A 22,491-nucleotide genomic window follows, 5' to 3' on the forward strand; every position below is an offset into this window, starting at 1 on the left:
GAGATTTGGAGATTTAGAAGGCTTGCAGCAAACAGAAACTGAGAAGCAGGAGGGGGATGGGTGTCATACGCCAGCTGGGCACTGTGAGGGTATCAGTCACTGGGCTGTTTGGTTCGGGATCAAAGGAACAGAGTTGGGAGTAAAGCAATGACAAATTTATTATGGTTTAGATACACACACAACAGTTAACAGAAAGATAAATGTGATAAGCAGATAATGCAGTATGAAAGAGTTAATAGTAAATAATAGCAACAGATAATAACAACAGACAGATAAATCAATAAGTCTCAGGCCAACTGGGCACTGCAAGGGTATCAGCCACTGGGATGTTTAAAACAACAAATAGACAGACATAGGTTGGCAACTTATCAATAGTCCCTCAGTGCCAGGTGCACACCAGGTGATTCTAGTGAAGTCAGGCGTCTCCGATTGATGTTGTCAGAGGGATTACTGGGGAAGGTCTCTTGATCAGGATCCGATCCTCACTCACACTGGGAGTTCCATATCCAGACTTGGAAAAGTAATTACTATCCTGTTCCCCACTCCCTGCTGGTCACCTGATGCATGCACATTTTATAGCTAGTCTTCTGCTAATCTGTTGCCTTTAGAGCCACTCACAAGCTTGCCCTATAGCTGTTACCCTATGGGATTAAAAGGTGTTAAAAATAATAATAAAAGGTTACAACCCAGCCTTGGGTTTATCCAAGAAATAAAATTCAATGCAGCATCTTCAGGTTTGAAATTAACATTACTCCACCTAAATCCAACTCCTTTATATCTTTCTGAGTATGCTTTTTTGAGATGTGCTTTCCTGGAATATGCTGGGTATGCCGGTGGTTGAATCCAGTTTTTATCCTCAAGGCTGAATTCTGAGCAAAAAACATTAGGTCAGCTAATCTTACAGCTATAACTTTGTCTCTGAGGCCTAGTCAGTTTCATGAATAGTTACAAGTTACATTTGTGGGTTATAAACTTACAAGCTTTATATTAGACAAAAGTTCCAAATGACTCCAAGAAGCACATATTTATTGCTTATTAATCTTTTTGGTTCTGCCCGTCACAGATGGGGTGATCTTTTATATATGGAAAATGCTAAGAGGGGGGAAAAGACTGCTCTAACTTTGACATCTGTAGCTGGCCAGTGACTGTGATCTTTCCCTGAGTTCCCTTGGCTTCATGACCTCAGAAGGAGCTACCATCCCTGTTATTTTCATCCCAAACATTCTGCAAGACATTCTTCAAAACAATGACAAAGTTATAGGTAATTTAGTGATTCCCCACTATACTCTATGGCCAAATCTCCAAATCTGAATTGACCAAATTGAATCAGGACAGAGATTTGAATCACCAAATCAAATCACTGTCCTTCTGAATCAGCCAGATCTTAATCTGAAGTGAATACTTGCTGCTTCACACAGGGCTGTTAGCAAGTATGGCAAAAGACCAGCTTGGCTTAGCAGGGAACTCATCAGTAAACTAAATCACAAAAAAGGTAGCTTGTAAGAAGGGGGACCTTAAACAACTAGGGAGGAGTATAAGATTATTGCTTGGGCATTCAGGAATGAAGTCAGGTAGGATAAAGTACAATTGGAGATGGAGCTAGCACAGCACATGAAAGATAACAAGAAGGGCTTCTACAAGTATGTCAGTAACAAGAGGAGGATCAAGGAAAGTGGTCCCCTTACTAAACTGCTTGTATTGTTGTCTTTCCTGCCCGGTACAGGGGGGCTGAACTCAGTCATCTTCCAAGGTCCCTTCCAGCCTCATAATCTATGAATCTATGAACTGAGAGACCATCTCTTAATTGTCAACGTCTCCTGTACATTAGGGAATGTCCTTAAATTATAACTTTTATCACTATTCCTAGGCGCTTGTTTTCCACTTATTTCCCAAAATACTGTGCAGCTCGGAAATGGACATACATTTTAATCTTCCCAGCTCAAGTTTAATCATTTCCTTACTTTTGAAATGGATAATTTCTGCTGTGGTAAGCTGTAGGAAGAATACTATGGTAACCTGTAGGAATATCAGTCAGCAGGAGAAAAGGCAAAAGAATACCTGGCATGTTTGCAATGGAAGCTTTGTAAGGAAAATATAGAGGACTGTATACTACAAGTATAATCTTCATGAAACTGAAAGTACAAATATGTTGTGGATTCAAAGTTTTCTGTTCTAAAATATAAAACCTCCTGGAACAACAAAAGTTGTAATTGCTGTGAAACTCAGCAAGAACACAGATATATTTTTCTGAACTATACAACAAATATCTATGGAAAGAAAATAAGGATATTTGTATCCTTTAAGAAGCTGTTTTAAAAGATTCTACAGGTCTCAGTCAGATAAATCCCTCTAATCAGTTTGCTGCATTTGACTCAGTTGGAGATGAAAGGGAATTCTGAAATAAAAAAAAAAGAATAGACTGCTGTTGATTTCATGGATGACTTCCCATTCAGAATTGAAGACACTCACTCTTTCTTGTGTTGGGGATATGAGCATTAAATAGCTATGTTTGATCCCCTTAAATGAACAAATGAAAACTTTGCTCTTTCAGTGAGGTCAAGTTGAAACATTCTAAGTAATATTTTAACTGATTCTGAGTTTGATTATTATTATTACAATTATGATGCTTGATTTATTTTCTCTGGAATTACTTGGTTGACATTATTTCCACATGCTACAAGATGTATTGTTTAAACAAATTTAAATTTTTTGTTCATTTCTTTAAAGTGAACAAATACATTTTTAAGTCTTCCTCTCCCTGGAAGAGAAGACACCAGCTGTCAGGGCAGCATGAAGAGGGAAGATGACAAGAGGATGAGGGTAGTTGTCCCCCATTCTTTCTTGCCTCCTTTCCATCCAGGACCTCTCCACCAATCAGCACTCATGGGCAAAGCCGGATAAAGGCCACAAAAATGGCTTTGTCTCACTGTAAGTTAAGTAGGTCCCCAACAATGATCATATAAATACCAAAAAATAAAATTTGTGGCTCAGTTCTGGTTTTATTGACAATAAATTATTATTTTTGGCAATATTTTTAACAGTTAGCATGGCTAATTGGCTAGTATATGTGACAATGATGTATGGAAAGAGTAGTCATACTGGCAAACCTTGTAGCAGAGATGTAGCTTATGTGGTCAAAAGTACTGTCCCCAAAATTAATTCAGCAAGACTTTTAAATATAGACTAGTGCAAAGAAACCCCAATATTGTCTTGTAGTAGAAGAAGCCTGATGTATAATAAAACTGAAAAACAAAAACAATTAAACAAAACAAAATAAAACAAACTACCAAACTTTTAATCTGTTCTCCAAGGCCCTAGATCCTCTACTTGCTCACTTTACATGTACAATGGGATCATTTCATTAAAACAGCTTATTCTGAATTGGAGGCCTGATTTTATATGCTTCCATGATATGTTAAAGAATATGATAGCCATTAATTAGGGACTCTGGAGGTTTACACAGAAACTGCGCCCAGGCTTTAAGGCAGTAATTTGAGGCTTGAGATAGTTTGATGCAATTCCGTGCTCTACAAGAGCATTCTTCTCCTCCCAGGACATTATAATACCTAGATCCAATCCCAGATCCACAAAAGGTTTTTGGATCCTAAAGTGGGATTTGGATGGAATTCAGCATCTAATTCCAAAACTGCTATCCCCAATGCCTGTACTTCCTCCTACTCCTCCCAGTAAACCTTCAGGGGTATAATATGTTACTTTTGCACAGAACTGCTGCCAGCATGGCAGGCCTGAGTACCACAGCACCCTTTCTATATTGACACTCTTTGAGGATCATTAGAATAAGTACTTCTCTGCCTACATCCTGGAGAGGCCTGGTAAATGTGCTCAAGACATACCTAACTGTCACGGAGTCACAGAGGTGCTCCGTGATTGAGACGGTGATTGGCAGAGCTGCCAATCACCCAGGCAGCTCAGGTGCCTGGTTGCCAGGGCAACCAGGCGGTCACATGGCCAGAAGAGGGCAGGGCCAGGCCTTTATAACTAGCTGAGGCCGGAGCTAGAAACACAGTTCCCTTCTGGCTGCTGCAGGAGCAGGAGCTCTGTGGCTTGAGCTGAGTGGCCTGAGTGAGTGCTTGCTGCTTTGCCCCACTAACAGGCCGCGATGATGCAGGGAACAAGACCACCCTGACTGGAGGTAGGATGGAAAGCCCTGGTGGGGCTTGGAGTTGTTAGGCGTGTGGAGCCTCTGTATTTATGTTATAGCCAGATGGCTGGAGTATTACGTTACAGTTTACACCGGAGGACCGGGTGAGGCTGTAGGGGAGCGAGGAGGCCTCAGGGGAGCTCCCCAACTGCTTGGGGGTTCACAGTGCCAGGGGCACTAGTGTCGGTGCTGCTGGGCATTATTGAGCGCCAGGGAGGCGCGGTGTGCGGGGTTACAGACCCCAGCCCATAAGGGCGGTGTTTAGCCCCGGAGCGGGGCAGGGACAGAGCGCAAGAGGCGCGGAGTCAGTCCCGAGAGGGCAAGGCCCCGGAGCGGGGCAAAGACAGGGCGCGTGGCGTGTTGGCCCCAGAGTGGGAAGCCCACAGGGGCGAAGCGCAGAGAGCGCGGTACAGGCCCCTGAGGGGCGAGGCCCCAGAGAGGGGCCGAATAGCCAGGCCTGGCTAGCCACCCAAGGGCGCCGAGACTAGGGCGGTGATAGCGCCGGCCCGAGGGCGCCGAGACAAGGGAGGCATATACCCAATGGAGAGATGGGGTCATCGCCAAGAAGGACTATGTTACAGTCGCCCGAGGATGTAGGGGGGAAGTCAGGAGGGCCAAGGCAGAGTTGGAGATAGGACTAGCTTCCCGGATTAAGGACAATAAGAAGTCCTTCTTCAAATACACAGGGGGTAAAAAGAGGGTCCAGGGTAATGTGGGGCCCCTGCAGGACACGATGGGCAACTTAGTCATCACGCCAGATGACAAAGCTAACATATTTAACGATTTCTTTGCCTCTGTCTTCCTAAGTAGGGACCAGTTCAGCCACCTCCCTGCTGGGCCCCCCTCGGGCCCCGAGAGAGACACGCCTGGGCCAAGGGTTAGCGAGGAGTTAGTTAGGGTACTTCTGGAGAGGCTGGACGTGTTCAAGTCTGCTGGTCCGGACGATCTTCACCCTAGGGTTCTACAGGAACTGGCCGAGGTCATTGCGGGACCCCTGGCGCGGCTCTATGAGCACTCGTGGTGCTCTGGCGAGGTGCCGGAGGACTGGAAGAGGGCCAATGTGGTCCCTATCTTCAAAAAGGGAAAAAAAGAGGACCCGGGAAATTACAGGCCAGTTAGTCTGACCTCAATCCCGGGTAAGCTCTTTGAAAAAATTATCCTGGCACACATCCAGGAGGGCCTTGCGGGGGAATGCATGCTCAGGGGCAACCAACATGGGTTCATCAGTTGCAGGTCTTGTCAGACCAACCTGGTGGCCTTTTACGATCAGGTCACCAAATCATTAGACTCAGGGGTTGCTGTGGATGTAGTCTTTTTGGACTTCCGGAAGGCTTTCGACACTGTCTCTCACCCTGTCCTCATCAAAAAGCTGGGAGATTGTGGTGTCGATGCCCACACGGTCAAATGGGTCGCCAACTGGTTGGAGGGCCGCACCCAGAGGGTGGTAGTGGATGGGTTCTTCTCGACCTGGAAGGATGTGGGCAGTGGGGTTCCGCAGGGCTCGGTCCTCGGGCCCGCACTGTTCAACATCTTCATCAGTGACTTGGATGAGGGGGTAGAAAGCACCCTGTTCAAGTTTGCTGATGACACTAAGATGTGGGGGGATGTGGGCGCACTAGAAGGGTGCAATAGGCTACAAGCTGACCTTGACAGGTTGCAACGGTGGGCGGATGAGAATAGGATGGGGTTCAACACTGATAAGTGCAAGGTGTTGCACATGGGGAGGAAGAACCGGCACCACACTTACAGGTTGGGGAACTCCCCTCTTGCCAGCACGGAGACGGAAAAGGATCTTGGAGTCATCATTGACTCCACGATGAACATGGGCCGGCAGTGTGGGGAGGCAGTCAAGAAGGCCAATCGTACCCTGTCATGCATCCACAGATGCATCTCGAGCAGGTCCAGGGAGGTGATCCTCCCCCTCTATGCGGCACTGGTCAGGCCGCAGCTGGAGTACTGCGTCCAGTTCTGGGCGCCACACTTCAAGAGGGACGTGGACGATATGGAAAGAGTTCAGAGGAGGGCCACTCGTATGATCAGGGGTCAGCAGGGCAGGCCTTATGAGGAGAGGCTACGGGACCTGAACCTGTTTAGCCTCCACAAGAGAAGGTTAAGGGGGGACCTTGTGGCCTGCTACAAACTGGTCAGGGGGGATCAGCAGGTATTGGGAGAGTCCCTGTTCCCCCGTGCGCTGCCAGGAGTGACCAGGAATAACGGTCACAAACTGGCGGAGGGTAAGTTTAGATTAGATATTAGGAGGCGCTACTTCACAGTCAGGGCGGCTAGGGCCTGGAACCAGCTTCCAGGGGAAGTGGTGCAGGCTCCTAGCCTGGGGATTTTTAAAAGGAAGTTAGATGAGCACCTTGCCGGGGTCATCTGACCCCGGTGCTCTTTCCTGCTAAGGTAGGGGGTCGGACTAGATGATCTACCTAGGTCCCTTCTGACTCTAGCTACTAGCTACTATGAAACTATGAGACTAGGGCAGCGATAGACCTAAGGCTAGTGCAGTGAGAGCAGCCGAGCTAGCCACCCGAGGGCGCCGAGACTAGGACGGCGATAGAGCCGGCCCGAGGGCGTCGAGACTAAGGCGGTGATAGAGCTCAGGCTAGAACCCGGCCCGAGGGCGCCGAGACTAGGGCGGCGGGAGTGAGCCGGCCCGAGGGCGCCGAGACTAGGGCGGCGGGAGTGAGCCGGCCCGAGGGCGCCGAGACTAGGGCGGCGATAGAGCCGAGATCCGGGCAGAGGGAGCGTGCCGGCCCAAGGGCGCCGAGGCTAGGGCGGCGAGAGCGTGCCGGCCCAAGGGCGCCGAGGCTAGGGCAGCGAGAGCGCTCCAGACTTAAGACAGAGCCGGCGATTAGCCAGGCGCCGGCTAGGACCCGGCCCAGGGGGCGCCGGTAGTGAGCGGCGCTGGCGAGCCGACCCAGGAGGCGCCAGCAAGTAGCTGGGCGCCAGCGTGACAGGCCCAGGGCGCGGGGAACGGGCGAGAGATTGGGGCCCGACCCAAGGAGGCGCCAGGTGGGCGAAGAACCCCGGTGCCCGGGAGTGAGAACAAGGGCACCCGAGGGGCGAGGGACCATACAAGCGTCCCCCGGAACAGCTGCAAGGCTTGGGGTGAGCTGAGGGGGAGGCTTGGAGGCACGCGTTGCCCTTAAGGCAGGAAGCGCATAGATACCCCGTCTGGAATAGGGACGAACAACTAGACCGTCCATTAGGGAAACTGGCAGCCTCCACATTATATATTTTACCATCAAAGTCGTGGCGGGCGAGGTTCTGAGGGTGCTACGTCACCCTAACGTGACGGTAGGCGGCGCTAGGGAGCTCACGGCCACCCCTAGTCGCCACTCCCTCACACTAACCAACAGCAATAGACATCAGCTCTGCACATAACACAACAGATACAGACAGGGGTTGTAGTGATTCCTGTACTCCCCTTTACATGTAATAGCTTAAGTGGCAAGGCATTTCATCCTGGGTTCTGTTGACCTCCTGAACTCAAGCAGGGTCAACCCCATGCTACCCATAAGTACAGACATTACTGTCACCACCAGGTGTTCTGGGGTGTGGTGAGTTAAAGCTGTGCCATTTTGCAAGACAGAATTCAAAATTAATTTGTCAGAAACAAAATCATGTCCCTAAGCTTTTTCTATCTCAGTAATTACAGCACTTACCATGGAGGAGTGAAACTTTGGTTGGTTGCTATGAGGGTTTTTTTTTTTCCAAATGGCAAAATGTACACCTGGCCTTGGATCCTAGGTCTGCCTTTCTGAGGTGAACTCCCAAACCATTTTGTTTCCTTCATGTGGCCCAGTGAATCCACACTGCCTTTCTTGCACTTTGCCTTTAGTAGTCACTGGCTAAAATGGATGACAAGAATTGATGGAGTTTCTGCCCTACTGGAAGGAAGGATGAAGGTTATTACCTAAAATCCTTCTCAACTATAGCATCATCTATGCCACTGAGTCATAGATTTCATGTTGATGCCTCATCTCTTTTCCTCTTGGGTATGAATGACAGCCTCAAGAGGATATATGAAGAGAATTTTGATCAGTGTCTCAACTGGTCTGGTGGCTAAGCACTGTACTAGGAAGCCAGAGAAATGTAGGCTTAATCCTCTCTGAGTGAGCACGGTATGAAACTCAATTTCCTTTTTTCTGCCTAAGTACCCAAACAATCAGGTTTGGGGGCTAAATTATTGAAATACTGCCCTCACCCACCTCAAATATCTACTAGTCGTAGGTTTTTACCTGGATTCAAATTTGGAATTTACCTCTGCTGAGCCACAAGCATATGGTCCGAAGTATTTGCCTGGCCAGAAAATGGTCTACTGAGAATGCCTGCTAGTTATCCAAACACATGTGCACCTGCACTGTATGTGGAATAGGATTGGAAACTGCATAACTGTTACTTGTGTGTGCAAAGTGAAAGAGAGTTCTACCCTAAAAGTTTGTTTGAAATGGAAGTTAGAAATACATGGCCACTTTATCACTGTAGCAGTTTTGAATAAAGCTAGAAAATCCCTTATTCAGCTGCTGCAGAAAAAAAAACATCAAGACATCAGCTAATGCAGGAAGTTCCAACTCATTGATAATCTACTTATTATGTGCTAGAATGGCATTGGAAGAAAAAGATGAGAGTATATAGGCAAGTAGCAAACAGACAAGAAGGACAGCATAGCAACTGCTGCTAATTCTAATCTGACAGCCATTTTGGTTATCTTTTTCAGTCAGTGGAGATGGTTACCTGATAAATCAATTCACTTACATATCATTCCTCTAGGTCTTAGTACACAAGTAGCAAGTACAATTTTTGCTCAAAAAAAAAAAATCCCCACGTAACATGAAAAGAAATAAGACCCTGAAGCAGCAAAGTGAGCTTTAAAAAGGTGTATATCTGTTAAGAGGATGTTGGGAAGGTGGTGGTTGGGAAATAACTTTCAATGTATTTAAAGAATTGAAAAAAACCCACATAATTTGTTGAAATATTTTGTTGGCAGCATTTTTTGATTTAGTTTTTAATGGGAAAATTAAAACCACACTTCAGCAGGATACAAATTTTAATCCCTGTTCTTGTTGATCTAATAATAAAGGCCATGGCATCTTTTTCCAAAGCCTCCTTCATAGAAAATCCACTGTCTGCTTAAGAAAATGTGTTTTCTAATGCAGAATATGAGGAAGCTTTACAGAAAACAAATTGTTTTTGTTTAAATGCAGAAAAGGGTTATCTCTATATTGAGCTCTGAGAAAAGGTGGTAAAGGTATAGCTGATGGTCCCTTGTTTTAGATAAGCAAATAAATGTGAATGTCCTGCTTTAAATATTTAAATCTTCTCTCCCTCCGGTGGAACATTTCAACAGGAAATCTGGACCTCTGAGGAAAGGCTATCATTCTGTGTTACATTCTTGTTCTTCAGAATGATTGCTATACAAGCCAAGATACACTGGGTGTTATAAGCTCTTTCACTCATTTGAAAATCAGGCTACTTAGTTTGATACCATGGTATTACCAGAATTCTATTGAAAATGCAGCTTTGATTGTGGCTACTGAAATCAATATGCTGGAAAGTCTGTTGGGAAGTATCCAGAGTTCATGTATTTGCTGACTGCTTTATCAGATGCTCCCATCCTGATTTCATGATCTACCATTAGCATATTCTTATACATATATAATTAAAATGCATAGAATATGTCTTTCTTTCTTATGTTTTTTTGTCTTGGTTTGGTATTGGCATACCAATCAACTTCATGTTCAATAATGTAAATAATGCTTTTAAAACACTGATGTCATTATTTTCCTTATTTACCCTATTTCACAGTGTATAAATCAATTTTTAAATCCCAATATTAACTTCTAAAATTCAGCTTCGACTTATACACTGTATCACTGTCCCCTGTGAATGGCACTGGGCTTGGCACTTGGCTGGCACAGCCCAGGCAGTGCTGCTCACGGGGGATGGGGCCATGCCACCTAAGCTCCAAGCCAGGTCCAATCCACTACGAGTGGTGCTGTGGCATGTGTCCACCCCCCAGGTGCCCAGCCCTCACTGAGGGCATACAGTGGCTGGTATAAGTTGACCACATATTTCTGATCCAAAAAGTTAGGTCAACTTATACATTGGATTTTGGATTAGAAAAATGGAGTTGTTTTATACATTGTGTCAACCCATGCATCGTAAAGTATAAAAATAATCTTAATTTTCTCCTTGTCTCTGAACACAGTAAAACCAAACTGTTTTGTATGAACTAAGTTCATGGAGTTTCCAAAAAGACAATGATATGCTGTCAATATGATATTCCATTTTTGTAGCTGATATAAATTAGTAGAACTGAATTGCCTGTGACTTGCATGTTTTGCTTTTAGCTAAGATAACCGCCATGTATCCTATTAGTGCTTTCTTCAAAATTAAATTTAATGTACTTACCTAGGAAGGTATAGAGTAATCCTTTCACAGTTTTCATAGGCATTATGGCTGGAAGGGACCTCATGAGATCATTGGGTCAAGGCCCCTAACCAACAGGCAAGAAGTCAGCTGTGGTCAGATCACCCCAGCAAGATAAGCATCCAAGTGTTACTGAAAAGAAACGCTTGGATACTTATTTTAGTCGATGCTTTCCTTGAAATGCTTGCATGACTTCCTTGCCTCCACCAAAAATTAACCATGCATATATACTACTCAAAGATAATATGCTTCAGGAACTAATTTTGTTCGCATTTTTAAGGCATATAAGTGACTTACAATTCTTAATTCTACTTTTATAAGTGTGTAGGGTTAAGTTACACAATACATAGAAATGACACTAAATCTGTGGATGTTAAGTGGTGTTAAAATTAGAATGCTGTGAGTTGTCACACATTAAGAGTTAATATTGTGTCTAGCCTGAACAGCTCTGATTCACCACTAGAGGGCTGGTGAGTACGGGTAGATTCATAGATTCATAGTTGTTAGGGTCAGAAGGGAACTTGATAGATCATTGAGTCTGACCCCCTGCATAGGCAGGAAAGAGTGCTGAGTTCAGATGACCCCAGCCAGATGCTTATCTAACCTCCTCCTAAAGACCTCCAGGTTAGGGGAGAGCACCACCTCCCTTGGGAGCTCATTCCGGATTTTGGCCACTCTAACTGTGAAGAAGTTCTTTCTAATGTCCAGTTTAAATCTGCTCTCTGGTAGCTGATGGCCATTATTTCTGGTAACCACCAGGGGCACCTTGGTGAGCAGAGCCTCACCAATTCCCTTCTGCGCCCCCATGATGAATTTATAGGAAGCCACAAGGTCACCTCTCAACCTTCTCTTGTGGAGACTGAAGAGGTCCAGGTGCCCTAGTCTCTCCTCCATAGGGTTTGGTCTGCAAGCCCTTAACTATACAAGTGGCTCTTCTCTGGATACTCTCCAGGTTATCCATATCCCTCTTGAAGTGTGGCACTCAAAACTGGACACAGTATTCCAATTGCTGTCTGATCAGTGCCCAACAGAGGGGAAGTATCACCTCCTTGGTTCTGTTTGTCATGCATCTGCTGATACACGATAAAATGGTGTTAGCTTTGCTGATGACTTCATCACACTGACGACTCGTTAATCATGGAGTCCACTAGGACTCCGAGATCCCTTTCGGCTTCCATGCTTCTGAGCAGGTCATTTCCTAGGCAGTATGTATGATGGATATGTTTCCTTCCTATGTATGATGCAGCACTTTGCATTTCTCCTTGTTAAATCCCATTCTATTGTTTTTTGCCCATTTTTCCAACCTGTCCAGGTCTGCCTGTAGTTGTTCCCTGCCCTCCAGTGTGTCCGCTTCTCCCCACAGTTTTGTATCATCCACAAACTTGGATGGAGTACACTTCACTCCCTCGTCCAAGTCACTGATGAAGACATTGAAGAGTATGGGTTCAAGGACCGAGCCCTGTGGGATCCCACTGCCCACGTCCTTCCAGGTTGATACCGACCTGTCCACCACCACTCTCTGGGTATGATTCTCTAGCCAATTTGCCACCCACCATACTGTAATTATTCAAGTCACAGCCTCTTAATTTGTTCACCAGTATGGGGAGGGTTACCATATCGAAGGCCTTCCTGAAGTCTAAGTAAACAATATCTACCCCTACTCCTGCATCCAGGTGTTTTGTAATCTGGTTATAAAAAGAGACTAGATCAGACAGGCATCATCTACTTGCTACAAACTTGTGATGGTTTCCCCTCAGCATAATTTTTCCTGCTGGGCTCTCACATATATAAGCCTTAACAATCTTTTCAAAGACTTTATCAAGAGGTGAGACTGACTAGCCTCTAGTTGCCTGGATCCTCCTTCCTCCTCTTCTTGAAAATAGGGACCACATTGGTGCTTTTCCAGTCCTCTGGGACCTGGCCTATGTGCCACGAGTGCTCAAATATTTTTGCCAGTGGCTGTGCAATGACATCAGCCAGTGCCTTCAGTACTCTCGGATGGAGCTCATCTGGGCCTGCCGACTTAAACGCATCCACTACTTCCCAGTGACTCTGCACCATCTCAGGGTCAACGCTTGGTAGTCTGGTGCCCAACTGTTGTCTCTCTATGAACCCATTGTGAGACTTGTTTTGTCCCTCATTTAGGAACACTGAGACAAGGAACTCATTGAGGAGTTCAGCCTTGTCCCCTCCTGTCTGTCACCAATTATTTTTGCCCATTCAGTACTGGTCCTATACCACCCTGGGCCTTCTCTTTACTCCCTATATATCTGAAAAAAAAGATTTTTGTTATCCTTAACTTGGGATGCCATCCTCAGCTCCATGGTATATTTGACCTTTCTAACTGCTCCCCTACAACTGCAAGCTCAGGAGGCTTACTCCTCTTTAGTAATTTCTCCCTGTTTCCACTTCTTTTATGCCCTCATTTTTGCCCTTAGGCTGCTCTGGATTTCTCTGATCAGCCAAGGAAGCCTCTTGGCCCCTTTCCCCCTTTTTCCCTGCATCGGAATCATCTCCCTCTGTGCCCAAAGGATCGCTTCCTTAAGGCACAGCCACCCTTCCTGGGCTCCCATCTCGCCAAATCTCTTACCCTGCAGTGCATCATTGACTAAACACCTGAGCTCGCTGAAGTCAGCCTTCCTAAAGTCTATCACTTCCACCCTACTAGTTACCTTTCCCACTCTATGCCTTATGGTGAATTCTATTAATTTGTGGTCACAGTCCCCCAGGTGACCACTGATCTGTAGGTCCCCTATCATGTCATCGCCCGTTGCCAATACCAGGTCCAGTATAGCATTCCCCATAGGGGCACCATGTACCTCATGCATCAGGTGGAGGTCCTGTACACAGAATAAGAACCAGCATGAACGGTGGGAATTTGCTGTCTGCATCTCACAGCAGATGTCAGGGTAGTTCAGGTTCCCCATGCCTACCACTTCTCTAATCTCTATGTTCTCCATTAGCTGCCTCAGGAGTCCCAAATCTAGTTCTTCCCCTTGGTGTGGGGGTCTGTAGCAGACCCCTACCACCAAATCCCTTTCCCCTTGACTGCCATGTATCATAACCCACAATCCTTCTACTTTCTCTTCCTCTAATTCCATTTTGATAAGGGTCGATGTATAACGCTCCTTGACATAGAGCACAACCCCTCCTCCTCTCTTCCCTACTCTATCCTTTCTGTACCACTTACAGCCCCCAATGTGTACCTCCCATTCATGGGTAGAGTTCCACCAGGTTTCTGTTAATGCCACTAAGTCGTAAGTGTTTTCTGTAAGCAGGAGTGCTAGTTCATCCTGCTTGTTCCCCATGCTCCTAGCTTTAGTGTATAGGCACTTGAGCCCTGTGACTGGCGCCTTTGTTACCCCCTAGCTCTGATGCTTAATGGGCCCCTTATTGCTCACATGCTTATTGCTTACCTGTTCTATACTGCTTGATGTCCCATGGATTGCAGGTTCCTGATGTTCTCCTTCTTCTGCCTCCCCATCTCCCATCTGAGCTAGTTTAAAACCTGATGTAGGAGATCAGCCAACCTGTTGGAAAAAAAGACTTGTACCTTTCACTGAGAGGTGAAGTCCATTACGTCCCAGGAAGTCCGTTGCCAGAAAGTGTGGGTCATGATCCAGGAAGCCAAATACTGCATGATGGAACCAACTTCTGAGCCGCAGGTTGACCTCTGTAATGCAGGCGCTGTGACCTCTGAGCGGGAGGATGGAGGAGAAGACCACCTGCACCTGTCTCCCTAGGCCTGGTCCCCAGAGCCCTGTAGTCCCTCATGACAGTCAGGACTACTCCTGGCCACGTCATTGGTTCCCACATGGATGAGGACCATAGGATAGTAGTTCAAGGGATGGATCAGGTCAGGAATCCTTGTCATGACATTCCGGATCTTGGCCCCTGGCAGGCAATGCACCTCATGCACCATGGGATCTGGACGGCAGATGTTTCCCTCTGCTTCTCTCAGTAGGGAGTCATCCACTACAATGACACATCTCCTCTTCCTCCGGTAGCTTGTCTGGCCCTCAGCTTGCTCAGGGATGGATTGGGGCTCCTCCTGGGTGTAGCTAGAAGCCAGGACATCTGGGCTCTTCTTTTGTTCGTGTGGGGGGTGGAGAGTAGTGGCTGGCAGCAGTACATCCTAGGAGAAATGCAAATTGCTTGTTTTATCTTTGTGGAGCAGACTGAAATTACCCTATCATGAGCTAGGTAGCACAGCTCTGAGTTAACCTTTGCCTGATACAGCATAACTTTGAGATACTCAGAGGGTACTTAGCATAAATTAACATGCTTCAACATACAGACATTGGTATTTTAAGTGTCCTTAATATGGTCTGAGTGTAATATGTAACTTAACTTGGTATTATAGGAAAACAAATTACTTGTTTTTACAAATTAAAACTATTTTATTGATGTACTTCACAAAACTGCCCTATCATTGGTGGTTTCCTTTGGCCTCATGGGAATACAGTTTAATGATTTTTAAATTGCACACATGTTCATAGATTCATAGACGCTAGGGTCGGAAGGGACCTCAATAGATCATCGAGTCCGACCCCCTGCATAAGCAGGAAAGAGTGCTGGGCCTACATTACCCCAGCTAGATACACATCTAGCCTTCGCTTGAAAACCCCCAGGGTAGGGGAGAGCACCACCTCCCTTGGGAGCCCGTTCCAGACCTTGGCCACTCGAACTGTGAAGAAGTTCCTCCTAATATGTTGTCTAGGTATTTGAGGGTCAGCATAGAGTCCAGGCTGCCAGCTTTCATATTAATGAGTATGTAGTAACTGTTCTTGGGCAAAAATATCATCACAACATTCAAAACCTATGCTAGGTTTGTTTTTTCTCAAGTCAATATTTGTATGCTTTGTGCTAAGTAATAGCTTGCTGCAAGATAAAACAATAACAAAAAATATAATATACATAACTTATTTTATTGATGATGTAGTATGGATTTTAAATTAGGAATTTATTACAATTAATGCTTTAGACCATTTCACAATCCTTCACAATAATGAACTCCACAGCTTTCAAGTGAAGTTTATGTAATGGAATTATTGTTTGATTAAATATAAACACAAGAATTCCTTAATATGGAAATAAGGCATCTACAAGAATTGCATAATCAGATCAAGATTTGGCTCTATGTATTATGACTCAGAAATTATTACAATAATAAAATGTGTGAATAATAAGTATTTATGTTCATATTTAATCAAAGTGATTCTTTTAATTTACTATGCACAATAGCTGTTCAATTCATTATTTCACCCTGAGGAAGGTTTGTGAAACGGTCTGAAACTTGGGTTGTAAACTGTAGTGCAATTAGTACCATAAATTGCAATTTAAAAACTGTAATGTAAGTTTAATTGTATTGGTTTAATTACAGTTTCTTAGGTTAAGTACTTCAAAGAAAGGCCAATTGTTGTTATGTCACAAGACTTTCTTCCTAACCCCTTATGAAGAATTAATAGGCAACCAGTTGTCCATAGACTGCTTAAGTCAACAACGAAATATTTTAGGATTGCTGAAATTCCTGCGTACTTCATGTTGTAAGAATTCTTTCACTTGATTAACATCTTATTGATGGTAAAATAACAGTAATGAATGCCAATTTTTATGATCGGAAACTTGTTTTCCTTCCAAGCTTGAGTTGTTTCCCACTGAAATCGCGAATGGCCTAAGAGTATTTTAGCTTAACAAACCCTAATTGTTCCCTGTGCCAGTGCTATTAAAGAGGATGGAAAATCCACAGAACTGGACCAAAAGATATGCTTGGGAAAGTGCTATTCCATACTATGTTTCCTTCTCTTTGGAACCTAGAAAAGATGTCCAACTACTGGGATCCATGGCTGCAGATGCTTCAGGCTGTAGATGAGGGAAGATATAAAAATTCCCCATGATGACATCCTATTGCCTTTCCCACCAAGATTGAAACTTGTATAAATTTTTCAAAACCACAATGTAGTCATTTTGGCTTTGCAAAAGTTATACCAAGTTTCAATTATCATCCCTTCAAGGTATTGACACAATAAATATTTTCAAGTATTTGAAAGACCGTCATAAAAAAAATGGGGTTACATGGTTTTCCTTTCTCAGAGAAGCAGGGCATAAGAGATTTTATTTAAAAACAGTAAATCAAATTTACAATAAATCTCATGAAACACATTCCTAACTTTAGGAATAGATCATGGGTTTGGACGAGAATATGAGGATCATTAGACCCAACTGATGGCTATAAAATGGCATTTAGAGGTTTGCTTTTGGGAACTGGCTTATAGATAAAATAGATATGTATTAGAACAATGGTCCAAGGCAACAACAAGAGTTAGTTGACTTCAAAAAGCCTGGCTGGCATAGTTACACAGACTTCAAGGCAGACAGGGATAGACATAGAGGCGGGGAAATTATAGGAATATTCCACACCGTTCCATAAAATGAGGTTAGATGGCACCAAGTCACAGTTCCCAACTGAGAGTCCTTGGGCCTTCTGGTTTTGGGGAATAGGCCAAAGTAGGAAAAGACTGGGAAAGCCCAAATTAGATGCATGCCTGTGATTGGTTTATGAAATAAAGAAAGATGCTGACAAAGCATAATGTGAATGTATGATTTCATAGATTTCATAGACATTAGGGCTGGAAGGGACCTTGGGAGATCGAGTCCAGCCCCCTGCCCAAAGGGCAGGCAGTCAGCTGGGGTCATAGGATCCCAGCAAGATAAGCATCCAATTTATTCTTGAAGGTGTTCAATGTAGGTGCTTGAACCACCTCCGCTGGCAGACTGTTCCAGACCTTGGGGGCTCGGACAGTAAAGAAATTCTTCCTTGTGTCCAGCCTGAAACGGTCTTGCAGGAGTTTGTGACCGTTCGACCTCGTCATCCCTTGGGGCGCTCTGGTGAACAAACGTTCCCCCAGATCCTGGTGGTCACCCCTGATAAACTTATAGGTGGCCATCAGATCACCCCTGAGCCTACGCTTTTCCAGGCTAAAGAGTCCCATGGCTCTCAGCCTGTCATCGTAAGATCTGTTTTCCTGACCTCTGATCATGCGCGTGGCTCTCCTCTGGACTCTCTCAAGCTTCTCCACATCCTTTCTGAATTGTGGAGCCCAAAACTGGACGCAGTACTCCATCTGTGGCCTCACCAAGGCCGAGTACAAGGGGAGAATGACGTCCTGGGATTTGCTCGAGAAGCATCTATGGATGCAAGCCAGCATTTTGGTCGCTTTACTAGCCTCAGCATTGCATTTGGATGACCAAAGAAAGACCAATCAGCAATTCCCAAGAATGAAGAGTCATCAGGAAGGGGAAAAAGGGATTTTAGAGCAGCATAGGGTTCCCGAAAGGAGAACCTGTTACCAGATTTGCCCGCTACTTTGGAGTGCCCTCATTTATTAGGGCTAGGGTCTTGGTAATTCTATCAATGTACTGCTTGTGTTACTTGTGTTTCTATACGGAGCTGTATCTCTCCCTTCTGCAAGCCCTCACCCCCAGTGGAGCTATCTTGCAGGACTCAGTTCAGTGGGGCTGGGTTCCTCCAGTCCCCAAATCAGTCATACACTCAAACACACACAGATTAATGTGACACACCTGACCTGGCCAGGTTGATCAGCATGGACAGGCTGACACCCTCATATGCCAAGAGTCAGTTCATCAGAGCAACAATAAACTACAACCAGACACAAGCACACAGTTAAACAGAATACCTCTGAATCTGGCTGGGTGTCCATATGACACCCTTATGGGTCAGCATTCAGTTCATTAGGGCACGTCTGAGCCAAACTGGGTCAATCAGCCTATACAAGCTGATCCCCTTATGTGTTTCAAACTCAGCATGTCCCAATCTTTTAGCCTCTTGATGAGCAGACCCCACAGTATTTCTGGGCTTCACAGGGATCTTTAGCTTAGGTAAAAGGGGCGTTGCCACAGAGCAAGTGGGGAAAGAGAAGTAAAGAAGGCAAAATATACCCAATTACCACCAGTTTGACTATAAAAGTTATTTATTGTTAAGTAGATGAAATATATATTGACACTAGTAGTAATAGACATGCAAAGAGTAAATTGGATGCTTATCTTGCTGGGATCCTCAAGAGTAAATAGGATGCTTATCTTGCTGGGATCCTATGAACCCAGCTGACTTCCTGCCCTTTGGGCAGGGGGCTAGACTCGATGATCTCCTGAGGTCCTTTCCAGCCCTAATGTCTATGAAATCTATGAAAGGAAAAACAAACACAAACAGTCACAGTATGCCCTGGTTTCACTAAGTATTTGGGGAAACTTAGCTCACACATAACTAATACAGTTCAAGTTCAGAAATCTATGCTTAAAGAGAGAGAAGAGAAAAGAGGGAGAGGGAGAGAGCTGGGATCTCACCAGTCCAAGGCACTCGGGTTGCAAAGCTGACAGGTCAAAGTTCTCAGCATGATCCTTGAAGGGAGATGATCTTCCTCCTGCAGCCTCTCCAGAAGAAAGTGGGTGGTGTCAGCACACACTGCTGCTTCTGCTTTTACAGATTTTTATACCCCCAGTTCAGCTTCTTTCAAGCATTCTCAATAGTGTAAATCAAATTCTCCTCTCCATTGACAAGGGGTTATCTGGGTGGAACATCTCAGGAACTTGACTGATACTCAGGAAACACCTACCTGGGAGCCAGCTTGACCTTATATACTTGATGGGATATCTCTTGGTGTCTTCAGAAACAACAGATTGCAGCATCAGGGTTTTGGATTTTTACTCGCTGTGAAGAAGTTTCAGCTTAGCATGACTTTTCCAGATCTTACTATAGTCTTTTAACAGACTTAAGGCAATTATTGGAGTGTTCATAACCTGTTGTGGAGAGGACTTCCACCAGTCATCTCGGGAAAAGTATGACAACACTTGTGGAGAGGGCTCCAATGGGCTGGACGCTGTAATGAACCCTGTACCATTGTTCAAATGTTGCCCATACCCCCTCTGACTCGGTCTATTGCCTCAGCATTCCCTAACCCTGCAACTGAGTTGTAGCCAATTAAGTTTACATAGGCCTCCCATAGTGGGACCAGGGAATGTACGGCCCGAGATGCCTAATCAACTTACTTTTGCTAAGAGGTGTATGGAGTGAGAGCGGGGGAGGAAAAGTCCTTTGTAAATCCAGATTAGAACTTGTCTGATAAATGCTGAGCTGGGTGTAAGGGTTTATTAGCATTTGGAACACAGATTCCCCATCATGCAGTGTTCCCCTGCTTCACTGATCCCAGAATTCACTGCAGTCTCTGCTTCAAGCTTTCTGTTCTCCATCTCTCACGTAAATGAATGGTCATCTGTTCCCATCTCAGATGCAAATGAGACCTAGGGCAGTTGTTTCACTTTTCTCACCCTTATCTGGAGGGTTTTAGGTGTGTCTCTCACTGCTTCTTAATCAGTTTCTGTTTAGGTGGGGGGCGCGATACTTTGTGAGTCAGACAGTCTGTGTCGTGTGTCAGGGTTCCCCAAGAACATGGAGTTGACAGGTAACAAACCTGAGGCACCATGGACAGAGGGCATACCACCAGCCTATCTCAACCACCCCCCTGGGGGGTGGGCCTTGGCTTCCAACATTCAGGCTGCTGACATCTGACATTTAAGAGAGAACCTCAGAGTGAAGCTTGCATCCTGGCCAGATATACTTTGACTCTTATGACAACTCTGGGACTGGTAGATATAGAATTGTTTGCATTATTCTGATGTGCTATCACTGTGTATCAATAAAATGTGCCTGTTATTGAATGGAAAGGTCATGGTCAGTCTGAGGGTTTGGGTCCACCCAGAACAAGGTATCTGGGTCATAAATTGAGTGCCAACTCCAACACCATGCATGAGTACCAGAATGTTATTCATAAATCATCCCTGTCTAGTATTTATCCAACCTTCTCTTGAAAACTTCCCTTAAAAGATATTCCAAAATCTCCTGGGCAGTCTACTCCACTGCCTGACTGTTCTAACAATAAGGAAGTTATCTTTTGAAATCTAATCCTAATCTACTTTGATGAAGTTTAGTGCCATTTCTTTGTCTCCTGCCCTCTGCAGCAAAAGAGGACAGTTGTTATTCATCTTTATGGCAGTCTTTTGAATATTTGAAGACTTCTATCATACCTCACATGTTCCACCCCTATTAATTTCCTTGTCTCCAAGATATAAATACTTAGTTTTCTCGACATTTCATCACATGGCTTCTCTTCCAACCACTTTAGAATTTTGTCATTTACCTCTGGATTGTTTCTAACTTCTCCAATATCCTCCTTACAATTTGGAGCCTGTAACTGCCACAACATTAGAGGAACTAGTAGAGTAATTCTACCACTTCTCATGTCATCCCAAATCCCACACCTAACAACTAATATTCCTGTTAATGAAGACCAAATGCTTTGTGACTCTATCATACATATGGCTCCTGTTGAGTGTGGGATCCACCACAACCTCACAGTTCTCACTAACACTGCTACTCAGGCAGTAACTTTCTAGCCTGTGTTTTCACATCTGGGTATTCTACCATAGCTGCAGCAACTTACATGTATCTGCATTAAGCTTTACATTGTCTATCATCATACTGTTCAGTTAGCAGTTTTTTCTAGAGGTGCAAATGATCTGTCCAGTGGTTGGCAAGGAGAAGGCTAACTATCTATTCATGGAGTTCAGCTGCATCACTATAATGCAGGATTGCCAATTGTCAGCTCACAAGGGTGCAACTGATTAATTAACTGCATAGTAAATGTCTTAGCATCTGCCCATGATTTCCTATTAGGGTGAACAAAATTAATAAACTCCACAGTGCATCTACCCTGCTGCAGAAGGTTTTTTTGTAGTGCACATGTAGATGCTGAGCTGGCTGGCTCGGCCAGAAGGATGTTTCAGTGCAGGGGCTGCCTGCTCAGTAGCCCTACATTGAAGCACCCTCATGCCCCAGCCAGCCTCTCCATAGCACATTGAGCCTGGTTGGAGCAGCCCCAGACTGGCAGGCTAACTCTCTGGGCTCCCTGCCAGCCAACGCTGCTCTGATCTAGCTCGGTGCTGTGGTCTAGGTGCACATGTAAACCACATGTGCAGGAGTTTCCCAAGAGCAATGAACTCCAGGAGCAATGAGGAAAAAATTCTGTAGGTTATTGTTGCACATTAATCACATCTAAATGTGTCCAATAGGTGCACCTTCACATAAAATTAATTGGACGAAATAAACTCCAGAGTAGTTTGAACCAAAATAAGTGACTCCTGGGTGTAGCATCTACATGTGTGCCAGGACAGCAGCAATTTGAGGTGTTTGAGGTACAGCAGTCCATGCCATGGCCAACAACATGGGGAGTGGGGTCAGCTTTGGCCTCAGGTCATGGTGGAGGGCAGCAGAGGAACTGGCTGGGGCACAAGGGTGCTTAAAGTGCAGAGCCTTGTGATTAGACATCAGGAAGGAGTCTGGCCTCCTGCTGGCTGGGCAGACCAGTAGGGTTGTGTGAAATTTTGCTAGCTGTTTCGATTTGACATTGTTTCAACTCATTTTGAGTTTGAAACAGTGAAATCAAATAAAAATGAAGGGCTTCAAAACAGCCTTGAAACAAAACAAGGCTAGTTGAAATATGTCCTGTGGTAGAGCTGCAGGAAGCTGGTCCCAGATCAGGGGAAGGGAACTGAGCTTGATCATTCAGTTCCCCTCCCCAGCCCTACCTACTCAGCTGAGTAGTGCTATGATCAGGCTGGGGAAAGGAACTCAGCTCTGTAACATAACTCCCCAGTTTCTTTCTTTTTTTCTCTCTCTCTTTTAGATAGATAGATAGATAGATAGATATGCATTCCCTTCGCTTCTCCAACTATTTTTGACTTTTCCTGTCCTTCCCTATTTCCTATAGATAATATAAGTAAGCTAAGATATAGGATAAGCTTTAATATTTTATTTAGGT

Source organism: Crocodylus siamensis, chromosome 1, assembly GCF_052110815.1.
Source record: "Crocodylus siamensis isolate JL-2025a chromosome 1, ASM5211081v1, whole genome shotgun sequence".
NCBI classification, from domain to species: domain Eukaryota; kingdom Metazoa; phylum Chordata; order Crocodylia; family Crocodylidae; genus Crocodylus; species Crocodylus siamensis.